This window comes from Crocuta crocuta, unplaced genomic scaffold (assembly GCF_008692635.1).
Source record: "Crocuta crocuta isolate KB4526 unplaced genomic scaffold, BGI_CrCroc_1.0 scaffold328, whole genome shotgun sequence".
NCBI classification, from domain to species: Eukaryota; Metazoa; Chordata; class Mammalia; order Carnivora; family Hyaenidae; genus Crocuta; species Crocuta crocuta.
In genome coordinates, this window is record NW_027529645.1 from 2,746,652 (window position 1) to 2,770,591 (window position 23,940).

Sequence of the window (23,940 nt, forward strand, 5' to 3'; positions counted from 1 at the left end):
AAATTGCTGCGGTGGAGGTCAAGGAGGTTGTTTCCTGCTTTCTCCTCTAGGGTTTTGATGGTTTCCTGTCTCACATTCAGGTCCTTGATCCATTTTGAGTTTATTTTTGTGTATGGTGTGAGAAAATGATCTAGATTCATTTTTCTGCATGTTGTCGTCCAGGTCTCCCAGCACCATATGTTAAAGAAGCTGTCTTTTATCCATTGGATACTCTTTCTCACTTTGTCAAAGATTAGTTGGCCATACATTTGTGCATCCAATTCTGAGTTCTCTATTCTATTCCATTGGTCTATGTATCTGTTTTTGTGATAATACCATACTATCTTGATGATTACAGCTTTGTGGTAGAGGCTCAATTGTGAGATGGTGATGTCTCCCATTTTAGTTTAGTTCTTCAATATTACTGTGGCTATTCAGGGTCTTTTGTGGTTCCATAAAAATTTTAGGATAGTGTGTTGTAGCTTTGAGAAGAATGCTGGTGCAATTTTGATTGGGATTGCATTGAATGTGTAGATTGCCTTTGGGTAGTAATGACATTTTAACCATATTTATTCTTCCAACCCATGAGCATGGAATGTTTTTCCATTGCTTTGTGTCTTCTTCAATTTCCTTTTCATCATACAGACCTCTTATATCTTTGGTTAGGTTTATTCCTAGGTATTTTATGGGTTTTTTTGTGCAATTTTGAATGGGATCAGCTTCTCGATATCTCTTTCTGTTGCTTCATTATTGGTATATAAAAATGCAACTGGTTTCTGTATGTTGATTTTGTACCCTGCGACTTGGCTGAATTCATGGATCAGTTCTAGGAAGCTTCTGGTGGAGTCTGTAGGGTTTTCTATGTAAAGTATCATGTCTGCGAAAAGTGAAGCTTGACTTCTTTGCCAATTCTGATGCCTTTGATTTCCCTTTGTTGTCTGATGGCTGATGCTAGGACTTCCAGCACTATGTTAAACAACAGTGGTGAGAGTGGACATCCCGTCGTGTTCCTGCTCTCAGGAAGAAAGCTCTCAGTTTCTCTGCATTGAGGATGATGTTAGCTGAGGGCTTCTCATAAATGGCTTTTATGATGTTGAAGTTCCTTATATCCCGACTTTCTTGAGGGTCTTTAGTAAGATGGGATGCTGTATTTTGTCAAATGCTTTTTCTGCATCTGTCAACAGGATCATATGGTTTTTATCTTTTCTTTTGTTATTGTGATGTAACACATTGATTGATTTGTGAATATTGAACCAGCCCTGTAACCCAGGATTGACTCCCACTTTATCATGGTGGATAATTATATTTATGTGCTGTTGAATTCGATTTGCAAGTATCTGGTTGAGGATTTTTGCATCTGTATTCATCAAGGATATTGGCCTGTAGTTCTCTTTTTTTGCTGGGTCTCTGTCTGGCTTGGGAATCAGAGTGATGCTGGCTTCATAGGATGAGTCCAGAAGTTGTTCTTCCATTTCTATTTCTTTTAATAGCTTGACAATAATGGGTATTAACTCTGATTTAAATGTCTGGTAGAATTCCCCAGGGAAGCCATCTGTCCCAGGGCTCTTATTTGTTGAGAGATTTTTGATAACTGATTCTATTTCTTCACTAGTTATGGATCTGTTCAGACTTTCTATCTCTTCCTGTGTGAATTTCTGTAGTCCATGTGTGTTTGGGAATTTGTCCATTTCTTCTAATTAGTCCAGTTTGTTGGCATATGACTTTTCATAGTATTCCCTGATAATTGCTTGTATTTCTGAGGGATTGGTTGTAATAAATCCATTTTCATTCATGACTTTGTCTATTTGGGTACTCTCTATTTTCTTTTTGAGAAGCCTGGCTAGAGGTTTGTAAATTTTGTTTATTTTTTCAAAAAATCAACTCTTGGTTTCATTGATCTGTTCAGCAGCTTTTTGGACTCTATATTGTTTATTTCTAACCTAATTTTTATTATTTCACTTCTGCTTGGTTTGTGGTGCTCTTGTCGCTCTCCTTCTAGTTCCTTTAGGATCTATCCACCATGATCAAGTGAGAGTCAATCCTAGGTTACAGGGCTGTTTCAATATTTCACTGTTAGATTTTGTATTTGCACTCTTTCTAATTTCTTTAAGTAGGCCTGGAGTGCAATGGACCTTCCTCTTAAGACTGCCTTTGCCACATCCCATAGAGTTTGGATTGTTGCATTTTCATTTTCATTTGTTTCCATATATTTTTTAATTTCTTCTCTAATTGCCTGATTGGCCTATTCATTCTTTAGTAGGGTGTTCTTTAACCTCCATGTTTTTGGAGGTTTTCCAGACTTTTTCCTGTGATTGATTTCAAGTTTCATAGCATTGTGATCTGAAAGTGTGCATGGTATGATCTCTCTTTTATACTTATTGAGGGCTGCTTTATGCCCCCAATATGTAATCTATCTTGGAGAATGTGCCATGCTCACTTGAAAAGAAAGTGAATTCCATAGCCTCAGTTTGTAGAGTTCTAAATATATCTGTTCAATCCATCTGGTCCAATGTGTCATTCAAGTTCATTGTTTCTTTAGTGATTTTCTGTCTAGTTGACCTATCCATTGCTGTAAGTGGAATATCAAAGTCCCCTGCTTTTAGTACATTCTTATCCATAAGATTGTTTCTGTTTGTTATTAGTTGTTTTATGCATTTGGGTGCATAGACATTTATAATTCTTAGTTCTTCCTTATGGATAGAACCTGTAATTATTGTATAATGCCTTTAGGAAGGCTATTTAATGTTGTGGGAGAAAGCTAATATAATGCTAAGTTGAAGAAAAGGAAATATTTATACAGTGTGATTTTAATTAAGTAAAAATAAATTTTCTTAGGAAAAATACATTAATGGTCCATTTTGAGGTGTAGTTGTTGCTCGGTTATATTTTCTAGGTTGTCTAGTGCAGGGGTCCAGCCTCTGTAAGCCAGGGTTGACCTAGAGAGTGATGGTTGGAGTCGGCAAAGAAGACATGTAGCCAGCCTCTTAAGGTGGACCGCTCGAATTTATTTTTCTGTTTAGGATTTTTATAGTAAATCCAAACAATCATGCTTAAACAAGTTACATTTTTTTTAAAACAGTCATGGGATTTAGTATTTCTAAATGTTCTTAGCAACAGTGATTTCACAATACAAGATTTCTACTTAAATTGATAAAATTTATCAGGTAGTCATAACAAAGTTCTACATATTCTTTACTACACATGGCAGGAAATAAGTGAAGCAGATAACCAGAATGCATGAAAACAAAGTGCCCTTTGATTGTTTAAGTTCAGTGGGGCATGCAAAAACAGGATATACTTATACCCGTGGTTATAGGTAATAGACTCTCACAACCCCTTACTAAGAAAGAACAATGTTAACATTTCTCACAGATGACGTATGGAAATGTTTTATGTGGATCAACTAGAATTTGGTCTGTGCATTTACTGATCTCACTCTTTGGCCAGAACAATCCATAAGTTGCCTCACAGGCTTGAGGTTAGCAGGCATCTATTTCTCAAACACTTTTCCAAGAAAGTCTTCTAAAACTAGTAAGTCTTGTTTTTGTCTCTGCTTATGGCTTAATATGTATTCTTACTCACAATTAGACCCATACAAGGAAAATGAATTCTAGGTCTCTTATAGACCCCATGCGTACCAGACTGTCTCCAATTTTGCTAATTGCTACAATATTCATTAGACAATATCTGATTGAGGGGGCAGACATGATATTTAGATACATTCCATCTTGGAGGAAGAGGGGGAACTTTGGGCGATTCTGGTTTCATATTAACCCTAGAATAGACTAACAGCATAAGTGACAGTAAAAGGCACAGACTAAGCAGAGAAGAAGGATTCTTCAGGGGGTTCTTCTGACTGCCTTGCAGTCTTTTCTCACAGGTTTTTCCCTGGGCCTTGCCATCAGGGATGACCTGTGCAGTTTCAGTCTCCAGCAGTCTAGGAAAAGCTCATATAACTTTATAATAACAAAAAGAGTTACAAAAAAAGAAATTTGGGTAGCTAGCAAAATACTAAATATTTAAGCTTATCGTGTTTTAGAGCTGCAGAAGAGTTGAAGCAATCACTTGGCCTGGGAGTTCTAACTAAGGGTTATGATTGGTAGGGGAAATTGAAAGTGGTTTCTCAGAAGGTTAAATGGAGAGAAAGATTTCGTAGTGATTTGCTCTAGGTAAATTCCCAAAGTATTTAGTTCTGTCATTCACTGATTACCACTTGCTGATCAGAAAGCCTGGCTGTCCACTTTGTGACAAATGTAAAATAGGAAGACAAAGCAATTATTACCTAATAATTGTGACTTTTCAGGCAAATACTTTAAAACATAAGGCAACAGTGAAAGACTCTTGATGGTATAAAGTGGGAACCTTTCTAGATTGTTCTTCAGTCTTTGGTGTTCATCTATGAATAGGCATGAAATCATTTTAGTGAATCTCCCTCTGCATTATTTTTTAAAATGTAATTTGTTAATATACAGCAAAATATTGGCTTCAGGAATAGAATTTAGTGATACATCACGTACATATAACACCCAGTGCTCATCACAACATCCTTAATACCATCACCCATTTTAGCCCACAACCCAGCCACCTACCTCCATCAGCCCTTAGTTTGTTCTCTATCCATAAGAAGGTTTGTGGCTTATTTCCCTCTCCTCTCTTCTCCCCCCTTCCCATTTATTCAGCCATTTTATTTCCTAAATTCCACATATAAATGAAATAATAAAGTGTTTGTCTTTCTCTGGTTGACTTATTTAGCTTAGCATAATACATTCTAGCTTCATCATGTCTTTGCAAATTGCAAGATTTAATTCTTTTTGATTGCTGAGTAATATTCCTGTGTGTGTGTGTGTGTGTGTGTGTGTGTGTGTGTATTACATCTCCTTTATACATTCATCTGTTAATGGACATTTGGGCAACTCCATAGTTTGGCTATTGTTGATAATGCTGCTATATACATTGGGGTGCATGTACCCACCTTGGAATCTGTATGTTTGTATCCTTTGTGTAAATGCCTAATAGTGCAATTGATGGATCATAGGGTAGTTCTATTTTTAGTTTTTTGAAGAACCTTCACACTGTTCTCCCAAGTGGCTGCACCAATTTTTATTCCCACCAATAGTGCAGGAGGTTTCCCATTTCTCCACATCCTCACTGACACCTGCCGTTTCCTGTGTTAATTTTAGCCATTCTGATGGGTGTAAAGTAGTATCTAATCATGGTTTCGATTTGTATTTCTCTGATGATGAGTAATGATGAGCATCTTTTCATGTGCCTGTTAGCCATCTGGATTTCTTCTTTAGAAAAGTGTTTATTCATGTCTTCTGCCCAATTCTTCACTGGATTATTTGTGTTTTGGGTGCGGAGTTTGATTAGTTCTTTATAGATTTTGGATACTAACCCTTTATGCAACATGTCATTTGCAAATATATTCTCCCATTTCATAGGCTGCTTTTTAGTTTTGCTGATTGTTTCCCTCACTGTTCAGAAGCTTTTATCTTGATGAAGCCCCAATAGTTTTTGTTTGCTTTTGTTTCCCTTGCCTTTGGTGACCTGTCTAATAAGAAGGTGCTCTGGCCAAGGTCAAAGAGGTTGCTGCTGTGTTCTCTTCTAGGATTTTCATGGTTTCCTGTCTCACAATTGGTCTTTCATCCATTTTGAGTATATTTTGGTATGGTGTAAGAAAGTGGTCTGGTGTCATTTTCCTCCATGTTGTAGTCCAGTTTTCCCAACACTATTTGTTAGAAAGTATCTTTTTTCTGTTGGATATTCTTTTCTGCTTCACCATAGATGAGTTCACCATATAGTTGTGGGTCCATTCTTGGATTCTCTATTCTGTTCCATTGATCTATGTGTCTGTTTTTGTGTCAGTACCATACCTTTTTGGTGACTACAGTTTTGTATTATAGCTTGAAATCTGGAAATGTTATTGCCTCCTGTTTTGTTTTCTTTTCAAGACTGCTTTGGTGTTCATGGTCTTTTGTGGTTCCATACAAATTTTACGATTGTTTCTCCAACTCTGCAAAAATGCTGTTGGTATTTTGATAGGGATTACATTAAATGTGTAGACAGATTGCTTTGGGTAGTGTGCACGTTTTATTTTATTATTTTATTTTATTTTATTATTTTAAAGTTTATTTATTGAGAGAGAGAGAGACAGAGACAGAGACAGAGACAGAGAGAATGAGTGGGAGAGGGAGACAGGGGGGAAAAAGGGAGAAAGAAAATCCCAAGCAGACTCTGCACTGTCAGGACAGACCCCAATATGGGGTTCAAATTCACATGAGATCATGACATGTGCTGAGACCAAGAGTCGGAAGCTTAACTAACTGAGCCACCTAAGAGCTCCAAGTAGTAAAGACATTTTAACGACGTTTGTTCCTCCAGTTTGTGAGCATGGCATGCTTTTCCTTTATTTTTGTGCATCCTCTTTAATTTCTTTCATAAGGGTTCTATAGTTTTCCAAGTACAGATATTTTACCTCTTTAGTTAGGTTTATTCCTAGGCATCTTATTGTTTTTGATGCAATTGCAAATGGGATTGATTCTTTGATTTCTTTTATTGCTGCTTTGTTATTTGCATATAAGAATGTAACAGATTTTTTGCACATCGATTTTATATCCTGTAACTTTGCTGAATTCATGTATTAGTTCCAGCAATTAATAAATTAATTAATTCATTCATTCATTTTGAGGGAGAGAGAGAAAGAGAGCACAAGAAGGGGGTTGAAGAGAGGGGGAGACACACGGAATCTGATGTAGGTTTCAGGCTCTGAACTGTCAGCACAGAGCCCGACATGGGGCTCTCAAACTCATGAACCGTGAAATCATGACCTGAGTCAAAGTCAGGTACTTGACATTTCAACTGAGCCAACCAGGCACCCCAGTTCCAGGAATTTTTTGATGGAGTCTTTTGGGTTTACTACATGGACCATCTTGCCATCTATGATAGTGAACATTTGACTTCTTCCTTGCCAATTTGTATACATACCCTTTATTAATTTTTTGTTGTCTGATTACTAAGGCTAAGACTTCCAGTACTATGTTAAATAGTATTGGTGAGAGTGAACATTGCTGTCTTGTTACTGACCATACGGGAAAGGCTTTCAGTTTTTCCCCACTGAGGATAATATTAACTGTGAGTCTTTCATATATGGCCTTTATGATGTTGAGGTATGTTTCATCTATCCCTATTTTGTCGAGGGTTTTTATCAAGAATGGATGCTGTATTTTGTCAAATGCTTTTTCAGCATCTACTGACAGGATCATATAGTAATTATCCTCTCTTTTGTTAATATGGTGTCTTATGTTGATTTATTTGTGAATATAGAACCAGCCCTGCAGTCCAGAAATAAATTCTACTTTATCATGGTGAATAATTCTTTTAATGTACTGTTTAATTTGATTTGCCAGTATCTTGTTGAGAATATTTGCATCAATGTTGATCAGAGATATTGGCCTATAATTTTCCTTTTTAGTGGGGTCCTTGTCTGGTTTTGGAATCAAGGTTATGCTGGCTTCATAGAAAGAGTTTGGAAGGTTTTTCTTCCATTTTTATTTTTCTGAATAGTTTGAGAAAAATAGGTATTAACTCTTCTTCTTCAAATGTTTGGTAGGATTCCCCTGGGAAGCTATCTGGCCCAGGACTCTTGTTTGTTGGGAGATTTTTTATTACTGATTCAATTTCTTTACTAGTTATGGGTCTGTTCAAATTTTCTATTTCTTCTTGTTTTTGTTTTTGTAGTTTGTGAGTTTTTAAGTTACTATGAATGTCTCCATTTCTTCCAGATTGCCATTTTGTTGACATATGATTTTTCATCATATTCCATTATAGTTGTTCATATTTCTGTGGTGTTGATTGTGATCTTTCCTCTTTGATTAGTGATTTTACCTATTTGGGTCCTTTCTATTTTTGATTTATTGTATTATATCTCTGATTTACTTTGATTTATTTAGCTTCCCATTTATTCTTTAGTAGGGTGTTCTTTAACTTCCATGTATTTGAGGTTTTTCAATTTTTTTTTTCTTGTGGTTTTCCATTTCATAGCATTGTGATCTTAAAATAGACATGGTATGATATCGATCTTTTTGTACTCGTTGAGGGCTGATTTGTGGCCCAGTATGTGATATACTCTGGAGAAGGTTCCATGTGAATTTGAGAAGAATGTGTATTCTGCTTCTCTAGGATGAATATATGTTAAGTCCATCTAGGCCAGTGTGTCATTCAAAACCATTGTTTCCTTGTTTATTTTCTTCTTAGATGATCTGTCCATTGTTGTAAGTGCGGAATTAAAGTCACCTACTATTATTGTATTATTATCAAGGAGTTTATTTATGTCTGTGATTAAATTATTTATATATTTGGGTTCTCTGAGATTGGGGGTATAAATATTTACAATGGTTAGAGCCTCTTGATAGAAAAACCCCTCAGTAATGATGTAACAACCTTCTTCATCTCTTGTTACAGTCTTTGTTTTAAAATCTAGTTTGTCGAATATGAATATGGCTAATAGGTTTTCTTTTGACATCCATTAGAATGATAGATGATTCTCCATTATCCACTTCCAATCTGCAGGTGTCTTTTGGTCTAAATGAGTCTCTTGTAGGCAGCATATAAATGTTATCCATTTCTTTTAAAAGCTATCATTTCCCCTATTCTGGAAAAAAATGCAGAGATCCCTCTTTTATAAGACAACTTGTGTACTACTCAAAACCCATACCTGCCTCCAATCCTGGCCACTAGGTCTATGACTAGAGTTATACAATCAGAACAATAGTTAGAGTCAAGATGAAGTTCAGGATCAGGGCCAAACCACTGTCCCTAGGCTTTGGTACTACAAGGTCAGGATCCATGTTCTCACAGGCAGTCCTAGGAGACCCATGTGGCCTGTATAACCAGGTTGCTCCTGAAAACCCTACAAAATAAGTTAGATATGATGAACATAAGTCATAGCATAATCCAGCAGGAGACACACAGAACCTAATAATGGAATTGCAAGTTTGAGATGGTAAGCACTGTCATGAACCAGCAGAATTGAACTAAGTGTTCAAGACCTGTAAATGTCTAGGTCTCAAAATTCAAGTCATTTGAGAAAGCAGAATAATAAATGTGGGCCTCATAGTAGGTCAAGACAAAACTGTTCTCAGCTATTTTTTGTGATACATACATACATATCTCAACCAAAATCTGAAGTTTCTACTGTTCTCAGCTGATTGTGACGGTCCAATGACAATTTTAACTTTATTGAGTAACAAAATTAAATCTGAATGCCACATGACTGATGTATGAGAAAATCACTAAACTTCAAAGTAAATCTAGCTTCTGTTTAGCATCAAATTGCAACTAGTATCCAAATTACAACTAGTAAATGTGATGTCAGTGCATGTGGACTTCCCTAATTATTTATTGCTTTCTAGAAAGAAACTAACTCCATAATAAGAGTCAGAGATATGGAATGAATACTGGCCATTGGAGTAGGGACAGCAGGACTATGGCAAGCATACCAACTCCAGCCCATTCACTATATTTCCTGAGGACCTTTTTTTGTGTCACATTCTGAGGCTATACCTTGCCTCACTGCCAAATATTAGTGTTAGACAGAGAAGATGGTGTTATCACAGGAGTCTTGCAATCATTGTCACTGGCAAAGGGTGAGGTGGGTATTATATTTTCTTGGGTACAACAATATGGAAAATATAAAACAAAGGCTTTATTCAGGTCATTAATTTGAGAATATGACCTTAGAAGAGGGATAACAATGGAGTTAAAGGAAGAAAGACAACTGAGTTGTCTACTGCAATGTGCTACTTGTGCTTGATTCTAGGGAACCAACTGAAAAGGCCTAAGAATACATCTCAGAAATTTTCACCTGAAGAATGAAAAGAGAAGATGTTTGCTGGATTTCTCCCATACCCATTGGTCAAATGTGATTCGATTGCTGGGTGGGACATGAAATGAGGCTCTGTCCATTTTTGCCAACTTGGACCTAAGTCTAAGATTATAAGGAACATTATTTCCATAGTTAATTATATAAAATATGACGTCATGAGCATACAAAATTGCCCAAAACAAGTATATGATATGGCTCTTTACCTCTCTTTTAGAGTTCTAATCTCCATTATAGCTACTGTTGGCTTTCTTAAACACTCCATCAAATCTTACCATTTAAAGGAATTGTGCACAATTATTGTAATTTTCTCAGGAATTACATTCCTTGAATCCACAGTCTAATGATTTAGTTTAAATTCAAAGTTAATCTCCAGGAAGAATAAACCATGACATTCAAACTTAAGACAAAACTACAACAAAGGAAACAATGTCAATGATAAAAAATTAATAATGCAGCATGCTAATAAATTAGGATAAAAACAACATTTCCTTATAAAATGTTATCTTAATGTATACTTATTCTTCTTTTCTGGAAAATATGATTCCCACAAGATTTTGAGGAGTCATACAATAATAATAAAGCTGAAATCTAATAAATGTTGAGATATGAAGGTAGTCCATAATGGGTTATAAATTTATACCTTTGTTGTCCACACATTTTCAATGAGCTTGCCAAGTTTTAGAACTTTTAATATTTAAAATTGTACAGTTTTGATTCTTTCAACCATAGTGGAGTAATTTTCTTATATATTATTAAAATGGCTTAATACTTTTATTAATCCATGCATCATAAAGCAGGACATTATTTTTATGCCTACCCTAATCAACCATTTCACTTATTCCAGAAACACAAAACAGCTGTTTTCTACTGATTCCAAAGACAGAAATAAGGCCAGTATGTGCCTAAGCCATTTCAGTTATATGGAAGGATTTGTAGATAGAGTTGCTACTGTTATCATCTCTTCTTTGGCATGATTAACATTGTTGCTACAGTGAATAGAATGATTATGGGTATGCTAGAGACCTTTGACTTTGCAGAGAAATAGAAAGTCCTAATATCAAGAGCCATTGATGCTGCCACTAGGTCTTATTGGTTTCCTCATTAACCCATGGGGAACCTGTACAGTTATCCATTTCATCTCTTGCTTCTTAGCTCTCAAGCCAAAAACAAACAAACAAACAAAAACAAACAAACAAAAAACACACATTTGCTGAGCAGCTGGAGTATGTTTGAAATCTTCAGATGAAGAGCAAGGAAATTTTAGATCTCATTAGGTATGATCCAATATGCTTCATCTGTTGCCTACAAAGAATGCTTGAATCCACACACAAAGTGTGCCATAGAAAGGAAAAAAGTTACTTAAAATGCTGTATTAAAACTTTGCAGATTCCTAAGTGAAATTGGGTCCCAAGGAATTTATTCATCTGAAGTTATTTTCTGAGAATACTATATTATTAAAGAAACAGTGTACAATAGAATAAAGCACCACAAAGAGCTGGAAAATTGGCCAGAATTTAAAACAAGGAAGCACAGAAGACTAAAATATATTGTGTAATGGAAAGCATAAATCTGTACTTCCAACCTCAGCTAAAACATTTGAGAAAGTAGGGACTCAGTCATTCTAAGGAATGGTGTAAGTTCTATGTAAAATGCTATGAGGTATGTAATGCAGATATAATTGTTTTCCCATTCTAAAAAGTAAAATATGGGAAAGAAAGAAATTAAGATAGTTCAGTTTCTTAATTTTAGTAACAGGAATAGCTAAAATGAAAAGTTGGAACTTCAGCCAGAGGAGTTTGAGTTTATTAAATTTATGTATTGGAAATAAGCCTCAGATTAATGTTTAAAAAAATAACCAAAACAAGAACTTTGAAAACTATTAAAATATTTATAAACTATCTTCCAAAAATAATACCTATAGATCCTGTGGCTAAGTCTCAAAAGGATCTTCCAAGCTCTCCTGAGCTTGCCTTTTAAGAGTTGAAAACCACCTAGTTTCACACATTAGTTCTGTCCCCAGCACTAATCATATACCAAAACTCCAAGAGTGGAGCAACCAGAAAACTACACAATGATATACCATGGGGAAGAGATTAGTTCCTCATCTTCAAGGCATTTGTTGTTGCAGTTAAACACAATTATTTGATTTTTGTAAAGCCTCTTAATTAGAATGGCTACAAATGCTATTACACACCAGGAAATTACCAGGCTTTACTAAGTCTGCAAGAATGATTTTCAACCTAATCGCTATCTCATGCATTTTGTGTCATTAAGATGTGTCATTGGTGGTCACACTATAAGCAAATAATCTTATAAAAGACCTGAGGTCAAAAATTAATACGTTGTTCTTTGTTCTCTGAGCCACAGTGTCTTCCAGAAACAATAAGCCTAGAATCCATGACAGATAAAACAGCTTAAAACATTTTCCATAAAGGAAGAAAAATATTTCAGAAGGAAAACAAGCAAGCAAACAAACAAAAAAAACGCTTTAATCTGCTAGAAAAATGACCAAAGTGCATTGTATAAGTCTTTCTGCAGTAAAGTGCTCAAGTTCTCTTGTCACAATGGTAACAGTTATAATGATATAGATCCATCCCTAAAAATATGCCCTAAGATTTCATTATGGATATATATATATATATATATATATATGGTTCATCAGTTTCTGCAACTACAGTCCAGTAACTTTGGAGGACTTAGTTCACTCCCGTTATAAGAGAAGTGTTTTCCGACATCACAAAATTTTGTGATAAACATTGATTTAATTATGGAATAATCTCACTATTTCTAAGTGCCAAACAAATGTAGGGTAAGGGCACAATATTTTTTTTACAAATAGTTTATTCTCAAGTTGGTTTCCATATAACACCCGGTGTTCATCCCCACAAGTGCCCTCCTCCATGCCCATCTCCACCTTCTTCCCCTCCCCCCCACCCCCAACAGTCCTCAGTTTGTTCTCAGCATTCAAGAGTCTCTCATGGTTTGCCTCTCTCCCTCTCCCCCACTATTTCTGCCCTTCTTCTCCCCCATGGTCCTCCGTTAAGTTCTTCCTAATCCTCCTACATGCAGGGCACAATTTTTAAAAGAGTCCTAAATGTAGCATGAAAAGCTTTGGAAGAAAAACTTCAGAAGTAGGTCTAAAATGACAAATTGGATTGAGAAAACAAACTTCAGTGAACTTCAGGCAAAAAGGATGGGTAATTCTTTCACCTTACATTCAAGTTTCTATGTCAATTTAATGAGAGTTCAATTGCCAAATCACAGAACTTTCTTTTTTAAACAGCCTTTCCTTTTCATGGGTAAATGTTTAGAAAGCACATTTAACAATATACAGATGACATGTATCAGAGGAAAGAGCAAATACCAACACTCAAAATCAACATATGGCATCCAGATAAGAGGTAGAGTGAACATTGATACTTGAGAAACAAACAAGAAGAAATTTATCATTGTTAGAAACTTTTTCAATTTAAAGTAAAAACAAGAGAAAGTCATAAGTCAGAGAGAAGAGCTACAGAACAATTTATTTCATAAAATACCCTGAAGGGATTATTGACCACCTAGTGGTTATTAACTTGTAGTCCAACCACCAGAACAATAAGAAAAATATATATTTAAGCCTTTGGGGGCTTTAGACTTCTTAATCATGTGTGTCCTCTATGTCAAGCATGGTGCTAGACACGTTACACAAAACATTCCATGTAACACTCACATGGAATTAGATAATTCCATAAGATTATTAATAATTATTTTATTATTTTATTATTTTAAATCTTATAAGATTAATATTATTATCCTTATTTTGCAGCTAGGTCTATTGACGTTAGAGCCCATGCTCTTAATGTCCCACTACAGTGTTCTCCAGGAATGTCTATCAAGGGACCATGCTCCAGACATGTCATATGATCTTGAGAGCAAACTAGATAAAACAGTCTGCATAGGATAATAAAAATAAGGAAAGGATTTGAAATCAGATCCATATGCAAAATAAATTTAAAACTTCTTAAAATAATGCAACTCTTTAAAGAACACAAGTGATTTGTCTAGAGAATGTGATATGTAGAGAACACAATAAATAGTCTTTGTATAGACATAGAACTGTTTGTGAATTGATATTGTTCTGGTAATTTGAAAAATGGTTGATAGATCATTGCAGAAAGAAAGGCAAATTTTGCCTCAGATAAAGAAGAAGTAATAATTTCAGTAGCCATAGAATAAATATCATGAGTAGCTTTGCAAAAGAGTGAATGCCCCATCGCTGCAATGCTTGAGACAACTCGAAAAGACACATGTTAAAATTGCCGAAGATAAACAGGGACAAATATCAATTTATCTATTCATTCCCTCCTCATTCAACTCAACGAATCAAAGTTCTAGGCAATGTTGAACTCATTTAAGCAGTGTACACAGAGTAAAAAATCTATCATCTGAAGTTGGCCAATTTTCACTAAATTCATTGATCACCATCAGTTTCTTCTTTATAACAACCTTCATATACTTTTATTTAGCTCATCTTTAAATAAGTGTATCCAATAGAGTAATGGTGTAGAATTACCAGTTTAGTCATGCCTCTCCTCACTGTGTACACCTTACATTTTTAATAATGCAGAGAGGCATTTTAACCACCTCATATTAGCATGTTATTTGTGGAATTTTATTGGAAATTTCAAGTATGATAATTGCATGGGTGACTTAATTACAAAATACCAATTTCATTTACCAGAAACCAAATGCAGAACCAGTTTTGCACAATTTACCACCATCTGCTAGATAGTCCGCCTAGCTTCTCTAAAAACAACAAACAACAACAACAACAAAAACAGTGACATTTTAACTATATTTATTCTTCCAATCCATGAGCATGGAATGTTTTTCCATTGCTTTGTGTCTTCTTCAATTTCCTTCATAAGTGTTCTATAGTTTTCATCATAATGATCTTTTTGGTTAGGTTTACTCCTAGGTATTTTATGGGTTTTGTGCAACTGTGAATGGGATCAGTTTCTTGATTTCCCTTTCTGTTGCTTCATTATTGATGTATAAAAATGCAACCAATTTGTGTATGTTGATTTTGTACCCTGAAAATTCATGGATCAGTTCTAGTAGGCTTTTGGTGGAGTCTGTCGGGTTTTCTATGTGGAGTATCATGTCATATGTGAAAAGTGAAAGTTTGACTTCATCTTTGCCAATTGTGATGTGTTTTATTTCCTTTTGTTGTCTGATGGCTGATGCTAGGACTTCCAGCACTATGTTGAACAACAGTGGTGAGAGTGGACTATTGGAACTTCATCAAGATAAAAAGCTTCTACATGGCAAAGGAAACAATCCATAAAACTAATAGGCAACTGATAGAATTGGAAAAGATAGTTGCAAACGACATATATCAGATAAAGGGCTAGTATCCAAAATCTTAAGTAACTCACACCCGAAAAATAAATAATCCAGTGAAGAAATGGGCAGAAGACATGGACAGACACTTCTCCAAAGAGGACATCCAGATGGCCAACTGACACATGAAATGATGCTCAGCATCAATCATCATCAGGGAAATACAAATCAAAACCACACTGAGATACCACCTCACGCTGGTCAGAGTGGCTAAAGTGAACAAATCAGGAGACAATACATGCTGGCAAGGATGTGGAGAAACAGGCACCCTCCCACACTGTTGGTGGGAATGTAAACTGGTGCAGCCCCTCTGGAAAACAGTGTGGAGGTTCCTCAAAAAATTAACAATAGACCTCCCCTAGGACCCAGCAATAGCACTGGGAATGTACCCAAGGGATACAGGAGTGCTGATGCATAGGGGCACATGTACCTCAATGCTCATAGCAACACTCTCAGCAATAGCCAAATCGTGGACAGAGCCTAAGTGTCCATCAACAGATGAATGGATCAAGAAGATGTGGTTTATCTATACAATGGAATACTACATGGCAATGAGAAAGAATGAAATCTGACCATTTGTAGCTACATGGATAGAACTTGAGGGTGTTATTCTGAGCGAAATAAGTCAGGCAGAGGAAGACAGATACCATATGTTTTCACTTATAGATGGATCAGGAGAAACTTAATGGAGGACTATGGGTTTCCAAGGGAAAAATTTACTTGGGGAGAGGGAAGGAGGCAAATCATGAGAGACTCTTGAATGCTGAGAACAAACTGAGGACTGATGGGGGTGGGGGAGAGGGAAGGGGAGTAATGGGCATGGAGGAGGGCACTTGTTGGGATGAGCACTGGGTGTTATACTGAAAACAACTTGACAATAAACTATGAAAAAAAAGCAATCCTGTAAATCAAAACAAAACAAAACCCTAATATTAATATTCACAACTGCTTCTCTTCACCAGTTCTTCCCTCATTTCTGTTCAAGTTAACACTGTTTTCTGAACTCTCAGTCATGATTTATGTTATCATCAGCTACCTAGTTTCCATAATCGGACTTGTGGGATTTGCCCTGAAACTCATCTTTTCTTTTACCCTTTCCTCCTTAAACTCCAATGATAAATTGTCATTAAATTCTGTTGGTTGAACCACAAAAGTGACTCCTGAATTTAAACTCACCTTCCAGAAATCAGGCCCCATGTTCTCTTTGACTCACACAATGGTCTTCCTTCTGGTGTCTTCACTTCTACTTACTCCTTCCTCTATTCCATCTGACAAGTTCAGATGTTGCCCTTTCCAGATCTATCTTCTTATAAGTAACAACCCCTCAGGCCTCAAGGTTTAGTCCATACATTGCACTTGGCATAGAGAACAAGTATCATCTTTGCCCCACTCTCACTGTATCCTGCCCCTCCTCCTCCCGTTGCTGCCTACGTTCCTACCTAAAAGGCTTATATCTATCCATAAATGGAAAGACAATATCCATAATTTATTTCTCAAATGTAACATGAAGAGGACATTTGTACCAGCTAGATCTACTTGCAGGGAGATTATTGCATTGATTGGAAGGAGCATTTTGGCAGGGCTGCTTGAAGTGAAAAGTCACTCTTCTAAAAGTTTAGATTCCTAATTTAAACTAACACTTTTCGCCTTCTTACACATCATTTTCTGTTGTCTTTTCTGATATAAGATGTTTTTCTGGAGAGGCCTGTGGATCGGGCATGTCTGATCTTTATCTAAAGGTTGTCATAGGAGATATTTATTCTTCCTAGAGTGTTGGTCTCATCTTGGGTCAGCATGGTAGTTCAAAATAAAAAAAAAAATTTGTCCTTAGGATCATAGAAATCTAGAAGTCTGATGTTTATTTGTAGCTCTTAAAACCAGCACATAATTCTTCTTCTGCTTCAATAGCATTCAACCTATTTCTTCAAAATGAAGTTATAGGAAATAAGGATTTGCTGAAAATACTAAAATTAGGCAGTTAGCATTTATATCTCCTACTTCCTTGTTTGTGATGAAAAATATCTCCTGGCTCCTGATTAGGGCGCTATATGAAGCCCATGTTCTTGAAAAACCCTCATTCCTTCATGCATTCTTCTGTTAATGCACCTATAATGGGTTTTGGAAACACTGAATTTCATCACATACTCCACTAGTCTAAACTAGTGTAAAATTTCAGTGCAATGAAATGAACTTAAAAGAATACAAGTTGAAAATTTTAAATCTTAAGTAAGTAAAAAACTAAATACGTTTCAGAAATAAATTATTGCTTTAGAAATTAAACCTCTTTGATTAATAAGAACAATTTTAAAGGTATGTTTAAAGTTGACTTACTCATATATTTTTATCAAGTTCTATATCTTATTAATAGTAATGAGTTCTTTACGTATTATGGATATACTTTATCACATATATATTTTGCAAATATTTTCTACTAGTCTGTGACTTACTCTTTTGTTTCCTGAAGAGCATCTTTGGAGAGACAAAAGTTTTTTTGTTTTTGTTTTTGTTTTTAATTCTGATGAAGTCTTATCTTTTTTTATTGATTCATACTTCTGTGTCCTATATAAGATTTCTTGGCCTAATCCAAATGGCAAATATTTTCTTTTCTTTTTCTAAGAGTTTGATAACTTTAGTTTTTATATTTAGATCTATCATCCTTTTCAGGTTAAATGGGTAAAATATTTAAATAGACATTTCACCAAAGAAAATATGCAAATGGAAAGATAGGCACAGAAAAAGAGGCACTATATCATTAGTCATTAGGGAAACACAGTTAAAACCATAATAAAATATTGCAGTGTCCTTGAAAGAATGGCTAAAATTCAAAAGACTAACAATGTCAAGTGTTGGAGGAAATGCAGAATAAATGGAACCCTCACATATTGGTGATGGGAAGGCAAAAATAGTATAATCACTTTGGAAAATGGTTTTGCAGTGTCTTATAATTTTTTAATAAAGTTACAAAATTAACCAGTAATTCCACTTGCAGATAACTATATGAGAAAAACTAAACAAAATGAAACAAACAATGCTCACATGGAGACTTGTATGAAAATGGTAATAATAACACTGGAAATAACCCAAATGTTCTTCAACTTGAGAATGGATAAAAACAAAACAAAACAAAACAAAACAACAACTTCTGATATATCCATAAAATGAAACACTATTCAGCAATAAAAAAGAATGAACTACTGGTACATGAAATAACATGAATGGGCCTCAAAAGCTTTATGCTAAATAAGAAAAACCAAACATAAAAGACTACAAATTATATGATTCCATTTACATGAAATTCTAGAAAGGATAAAACCATAGTGACAGAAAGTAGACTAGTTTCCAGAAGTTGAGAGGAATAGAAATGGATTCTGGAGTGAAGGAAATATTCTCTGTCTTATTTTGGCAGTAGTCACATAATTAATTTGTATACATTTGTCAAAATTTAATTTGTCAAAATGCACTGAAGTGTGGATTTCAAATTGCTGAATTCTATTGTATGTAAAGTAAACTTTGATAAGCTGATTTTAAAATGCAGTTGAATTAAAATGTTTTTTAAATTAAAGAACAGAGATATTTACAAAATCTCATTTGTCCTTTCCCCAAAATAAGTGAAGTAAATGTTTTCTGTGTACATAGGCATATTTTATGGCATGTATGCTGTGAAGGAATCACATCAAAGTTTAAACAACATTTCTTACTGCAGCATAAATTGACTTACCCACCACAAGGAGGTAAGACCTTAGTTATTTCATTTGAATTTGTTAAAGTATTTAAAACTCATTCACTTTACCCTCCACTGAAAATTTCAAGTACTTCGCAATCCATATCATACTTTCTCTGGAAGAGTTTGAAGTAGTTGAAATTATTCATTCTTTAATGAAATGTCTGAGGATCTATTCAAGTATAAGTCTCCTGAAAAACTTTATATTTTGTAGTAAATTAAAACATTAAAGTATTATGATTTTTATTATCATTATTATCATCATACAACCCCCCAGTAGTTTCTGTGCTTTTTAAATCACCTAAAATCCTTTTGCAAGAAGATGAAAGAAATGACAGCAAAAGGGGAAGTCAGGGATTCCAAAAATATGTAAAATGTTCTCAAAATACATAAAATGTTCTGCAGGGCTACAGAACAAGGAGTTTGTAATGTAAATTTGGAAAGGAAAATTAAGGAAGTAAAATAATATGGTGTATGTACTTGAGAGCCTGTAGTCCCTGAGCTGACTAGAATAAGAAAACAAGATTAAATACTAAAACATGGCATGGCACATTACAAAATTTGTAGCATTCAAATAAAAGTACTTAGAAAGAGCAGACTATGGAGAAACTCAAATAGGAAGTACAAGGGACTTTCAGTGCCTACTTCTCACTGCCATGTATATAATGATGATCAAGTGTGAGAAACTTAGCACAGGATCCAGGAAGAAGAGAGAAAAAAGGACTAGGATGGTAAAAGGACTTCTTGGCAGAAATGGGGTTGAAGCTGGGCCTTGTTGGGTTAGAAGGATTTGGATATATCGAAGTAAAAACAGAAAGAGGACTTAAGATATGAGAAGAGAATGTGTATAGCATAAGATAGACAGAACAATTAGACTGAGTTTAGAAATCACTGCCATCAGGGCTAGCAATGTTTGCAGATCATCAAACCAGGAAGAGTAGGGTAGAATAAAAATATAAATAATTTCCAATAAGTTTCATGGGAAATAAAAAAATTACCATGGACCTCTGATTGAAAATGATGGCCTTTACAAAAACCAACCAACCAACCAACCAACAAACAAAAACATGCAAAATTTCCAGAGCTGAATGACATTCAGATTGAGAGTAAAAAAGCCAAATAAATTCACTGAAGTGAATAAAATGAATCCAAACCAAGGCATATATTTGTAGAAGTTCAGAATGCTAGTGATGAATAAAAGATCCTATAGGCTTTGAGATAGCAAGATCAATACGGAATCAAAGGGCATCAGTATTTCCTGTTAGAATTGTATTCTAAAGACAATGGAGCCATGACTTCAAATATTAGGCAGGAAAACTAATATCGGTTTAGAGTTATGTATTCATCCAAACTCTCATTAAATGTGAAGATAGAAACTACCAGGAAGACATACAATCACACTTTCTGTTTTTTTTATTTTTTATTGCTTTTGTTTTATGCTTCTCTGTATCTTTGTCAAGAAGCTACTGAGGAGGAACGTCACCAAAATGAGTTAACAATTAAAAAAGAAAGAGTGTACAACTTTCAGAATAAATCCAAACCAAGGCATATATCTGTAGAAGAGAGATGTAACAGGTCTAAAAGTAATCAATAGAGAAGCGCTTTGGTGGCTCAGTTAAGTGTCCTACTTCGATTCACAGTTGGTGAGTTCAAGCCCCATGTTGAGCTCTGTCCTGACAGCTCAGAGCCTAGAAACTGCTTCAGATTCTGTCTCTCTCTCTCTGTTCCTCCCCCACTGGTGCTCTGTCTCTGTCTCTCAAAACTGAGTAAATATTAAAAAATAATAATAAAAATAATCAGTAGAGATTCTGGTATTTGGATGGACAATGCAAACCTAAGGGAAAGGATTCAAGGAAAATAAAAAACAAATTAATGATTTTCAGAAAGGTATGAGCCATTTGGAAAAAAACAGTCATATAGTAATCATAGAAATAATTTATAATGGGTATGTTACGATTATGAAAGTGACAAGAAAATAAACATGAGCTTAGTGTATTGGCTCTTTAGGAAATAATATGTACAGACAGAGGAATACTGATGTAAATATTGCCATTAAAAATAAATCTTGTTAAATCTACTGACAGAATAGGAAAAAAATAGGAATTGGGGATGAGCTGTTAAGTGTGTGATAGTCCTTCATCTTCCTTTATAATAACATAATATCAACAGGCAAAGCATTAGATAATAAAGCAAAAATACATAGACATAGTGCTCGCTTCAGCAGCACATATACTAAAATTGGAACAATACAGAGAAGATTAGCATGGCCCCTGCGCAAGGATGACACACAAATTCGTGAAGCGTTCCATATTTTTTGACCTCCACCACAGCAACTTCTTACTTGTCACATCCCCAAAAGCAAGGGAATCAAGAGCAAAAATAAACTATTGGGACTTAATCAAGATTAAAATCCTCTGCACGGCAAAGGAAACAATCCATAAAACTAATAGGCAACCAATGGAATGGGAAAAGATAGTTGCAAATGACATATATCAGATAAAGGGTTAATATTCAAAATCTATAAGGAACCCACCAAACTNTCAGTCATTAAAAACAGGTTTCTTCTAGATACCTGAACTGGAGAATTTGAAATGATAAAGCAGGGGTGACATTATCTTGTTTTCCTATTATTTTATTTTTTATTTTATAATTAAAAAGTTTCTTCAATTTTTTTCTAATGAAAGTTTGAAAGACATCATTGAGTTCAGAATACTGGAAATCTTAACAAAATAGTAAGTGACTTCCTGTCTAGGATTTATAAAATTAACTCCCAAGATTTCCTTTACTGTGATTCAGGGTTCTAAATTGCCACAAAAATGACTAGACTTATTGAGTAACTTAAGCAATGGTGTTGGTAGAAAGACTGGATTGGTTGGTGGTACCTGGTTGGTTCACAAACTTGGGAGTTCCCAGGTGAAATTGAAACTGTGCCCCATGCATGGAAGGCAAGTAGACACCAGAGAAAGGGGCAGGCCAGTTCAAATTGGTAGGGGGTAGGTTTAATAAGCAAGGGAACTTACCTATGAAGCTTGTCTTGGGTGGGTGCAAGATGTGTAGATCTCCACACCTTTGTGGGTGCAAGATGTGTAGATCTCCACACCTTTCTGCTAGAAACTTAAAGTTTATATACAGGCCTTAAGTGTGTCCAGCCACATATTCATTGATGGTCTTAACACCACGTTACTCTGTCAAGGCCACATCCTAGAAACAGCTGCTAGCATGAGAACTGTAGGTGGGGAATACATTCCAAAGACAGGGGAGAGGGGAAGAAGCCCCTGGTTGCCCTGGCCCAATTTGTGGGTCAACTAATGCCCACATCCTCAAGATGGCCTCTTCCAACAGAACCATGATAGGGCATGAAGGAAGTGTTTCAGACAAACTTTTTTTTTTTTTTAATTTTCTTAGAGAAGATAAGCATACAGTTTGTCTACTGTCCATTCTCAAATATTTGAATGGTTGTCAAATATCCCATATCTATATAATCTCATCTGAAATATAGACATCAGAGATATTTTTCAAGGGGACTGAGATATATTATAGTGCTCTCGTAGCAGTGTGACTGGATCTCTGGATCACCCATTTGTTGAATGGTTCAAGGATTAAGGCTGGTACACCTGGGTGGCTCAGTCGTTTGAGTATAAAACTCTCTCTTTTTTTTAATCTTTATTTAATTTTGAGAGAGAGACAGAGTGTGAGCAGGGGAGGAGCAGAGGCAGAGGGAGACACAGAATCTGAAGCAGCCTCCAGTCTCTGAGCTGTCAGCACAGAGCCTCATGCAGGGCTCGAACTCACGAACTGTGAGATCATGATCTGAGCCCAAGCCGGCGCTTAACCGACTGAGCCACCCAGGTACTCGCGAGCATATAACTCTTGATCATGATCCCAGGGTGTAGGATAGAGCCCTACGTCAAGTTCTATGCTGGAAGCACAGAGCTTGCTTGGGATTCTCTCTCTCTCTCTTGCTCTCTCTCTCTCTGTCTTCCCCCACCTCCCCTTCTTGCATGTGTGCTCATGACTTTCCTCTCTCTAAAATCAATAAAGTTTAAAAATAATTTTAAGACATTAAGGCTTTTTCACATGTAAAAGAAAGATTTCAACATGTTGGATGACTTCTAATGTTTGCTGATCTATTCTAATTCGATGGGTCTTGAGAGGATAGAATTGTGACCAATAGGCAGAAGTTACAAGAGGCTGGTATCAGTTCTATTAAAATAAAAAGAGTTCCCATAATTAAAACTGTGCAAAAATGAAGTTCTGAGCATTCTGTCCCTATTGTTACCCCAAATTCTCAGGTCTTACCCTTTCAGCAATAGGGTTTTATCACTTTAAAGATCATCACATTGTATTTAAGTTAATTCTAAAAAGTTAGAGCTGTAAAGGACTTCCGACACCATTCTGTCAAGTTCCTCCATTTTATAGATGATGAACCTAAGGACTACAGGTATCAATGGCTTCAAACAAGGTCACACAACAAATGAAGATGAAACAAATAATCAAGTCTCCTTGAATACAGTCCTATACCTTTTCTCCTACTTACTGCTGCTTGAACATGAGTTCAATTCAAAACAAAAATATTTTTAATAAAATATTCATAGACATGAATATCCATAGACATGGAAGTGCAGATAGTAAAACTCTGTAATGGAATAACAAACAGAATTTAAGAGTTTGTGATGAAAATCAGTCCTGAAGGGCAGCACAAAATGGAAATACCCCTCTGTAATTCATTTTCTCTCTAGTTTCCTATGAATAGAAAGGCTAATGTTGAACTTACTCTAGTGGTTGGCAACCTTTCTTCTATAATGAATCAAGTAATAAATACTTATGCTTTGTAGGCCACATATGCTCTCTGCCAAATATCTTTGTTTTTGTTTGTTTCTTTACAACTAGTAAAGAAATGTAAATTTAAAAATCCTTTTTAGGTCAAAGGCTATATAAAAATAGGCCACTGGCCACATTCAGTCCACTGGTC

At 35.5% G+C, this 23,940-nt stretch overlaps 1 non-coding gene across 1 annotated transcript; it reads left to right on the plus strand.

Annotated features, from left to right (window-relative positions):
* The first annotated feature begins 21,176 nt into the window (after positions 1-21,176).
* Positions 21,177-21,283, plus strand: LOC144230244 (U6 spliceosomal RNA). Its single transcript, XR_013334733.1, has one exon. It is a non-coding gene; the product is annotated as a U6 spliceosomal RNA (small nuclear RNA).
* Positions 21,284-23,940: the final 2,657 nt, after the last annotated feature.